Raw genomic sequence first — 2186 nt, forward strand, 5'->3', positions numbered from 1 at the left:
GAAATAGGATTGGAACTGCTAAAGAAAAGAGAGAAACGGGAAAGAGAGAGAGAAGAACGGGACAGAGAGAGAGAGGAACGCCATAAAGATCGCGAGTTAAGAAAAATGCAACTTGAACTTCAAAGCAAACGTTTGGAGTTGTCTCAACGAAGTGAAGGGGCTCTGGTACGATCAAGTGAGGCAGATTCATACCGCATGGACAGGCTATTAAAGCCATTTGAGGTCGGGACTGACATAGGCTTGTTCCTATGCAATTTTGAAAGGACTTGCGAGAAGATGAACTTCAGTCCGAGTACATGGCCCCAGCGGCTGCTGTCTATGTTGCCGTGTGGGGTTTCAGAGGTAATCGCCAGACTCAGTGCGGAAGATGCATATGATTATGCGAAGGTCAAGGCCAGTCTTCTGAAGAAATACCGCCTTTCAGCCGAAGCTTTCCGGCAGAGGTTTAGAAGCAGAGGCAAGAAAGATAGCGAGGGGTATCCGGAGTTTGCATACGGCTTAAAGGCCAACGTAGTCGAGTGGCTGAAAAGCGCGGAAGCGTACGAGAGCAGAGACATGATTACTGACTGCATGTGTCTAGAGCAGTTCTACAGAAGCATCCCACAATCTGTGAAGCTGTGGGTGCAAGACAGAGGAAATGTAAACACTGTGGGAAGGGCGGCTGAATTAGCCGAAGAGTACGCAACGCGTAGAAAGTTGAACGCCGTGGACGGAAATTGGGACGGTCAATATGGACCGCCCCAAAATGGCCAAAAGGGTTCGCAGACTAGACGATCGGAGCCTGTAGAAGTGGAGGAAAAGCCCACAGAAAAGAGCGAGGAGAAACTTAATGGGGAAACTGCACAAAAGGAACAGAAAAGAAAATTCGAATCCTTTAGGCCGATCCGCTCTTGTAAATGCCACAAATTGGAACATATAGCTGTAAACTGCGCGAAGCCTAGCGTAGTTTTCTTCTACGTGGAGGAAAAAGACGAGAATATGGAACTTTTAAGTCCATATCTTCACGACCTGCAAGTTAATGGCAAACCAAGCCGAGTGCTGCGAGAGAGTGCCGCCACGATGGACATTGTCCATCCGTCTTACGTGACGGTAGATGACTTCACCGGAGAAGTAGCATGGATCAAACAGTTTGTAGAAGAACACAGCGTGTGTCTGCCCATGGCCAAAGTCAAAATCAGTGGACCATTCGGAGAGCTAGAGACTGAGGCTGCAGTCTCGAAATTTTCGTCACTGCAGTACCCTTAGATCTTTTCGAATCGTTCGAATCAGTTACTGCGTGACAGAGGGCTTAAACTGGGAGAGGGCATAGTACAGGCATTGACGCGAGGCCAAGCTCGTAGAATCGCGTCGCTTTCGGCCAAAAATGCACAAGCTGCTCCAGTGGAAGTAGCAAAGCAGATAACTGCTATAACCGAATCCGAGCTAGGCTCGATTGATGAAAGAACAGTTGAGGAAAGCGTGCCAGCTGACCAGCCCAATGAGAGCGTAGCACTAGAGTGTCAAAGTTCACCCCTGCAGGAAGAGCCCGCTGATGCACTAGCAGGCAAGACAGGGTCGTTATTATCACCGGCCTCAAAGAACTTTGATCAGCTCTTACGTGTGGACAGAGAGTCACTGGCAGCGGAGCAAGAGAATGATGACAGCTTAGCTAAATTACACCACACAGCTAAAGAAGGCACTCCTAGGCGCGACGTGTCGATACATGAGAGAGGAGGATTGTTGTATCGGCACTACACAGATCGAAAGTGTAGGATTTTAGATCATTTAGTCGTACCCGCTAGGTACAGGGAGGACCTTTTGAGTCTCTGTCATGGAAATGGGTGGTCCGGCCACCTAGGCATCAACAAATCAAAGGAAAGATTGCTTATGGAATGCTACTGGCCTGGCTGTTTCAAAGACGTAGAAAATTTTGTAAGATCATGCGACAGCTGCCAGCGCTCGGGTTAACCAGGAGAGACATGGAAGGCTCCACTAAATGTAGTGCCCTTAATAACAGAATCTTTCAGACGACTTGTGATAGACACGGTAAGGCCTCTACCAAAAAAAATTTCGGGTTACAGGTACTTGTTTACCATGGTGTGTTCGGCTACAAAATTTCCAGAAGCAATCCCTAAGAAAGAGCTCAGCTCCACCGAAGTAGTAGACGCGCTTTTGACAGTGTTTGCACGAGTTGGGTTTCCAGCGGA

The 2186-nt window shown here is 48.3% G+C and overlaps 1 pseudogene; it reads left to right on the plus strand.

Annotated features, from left to right (window-relative positions):
• The first annotated feature begins 1059 nt into the window (after positions 1-1059).
• On the plus strand, positions 1060-1947 carry LOC142574933 (uncharacterized; annotated as a pseudogene).
• The last annotated feature ends 239 nt before the right edge of the window (positions 1948-2186 follow it).

Source organism: Dermacentor variabilis, chromosome 3 (assembly GCF_050947875.1).
Source record: "Dermacentor variabilis isolate Ectoservices chromosome 3, ASM5094787v1, whole genome shotgun sequence".
In the NCBI taxonomy this organism is placed as follows: Eukaryota; Metazoa; Arthropoda; class Arachnida; order Ixodida; family Ixodidae; genus Dermacentor; species Dermacentor variabilis.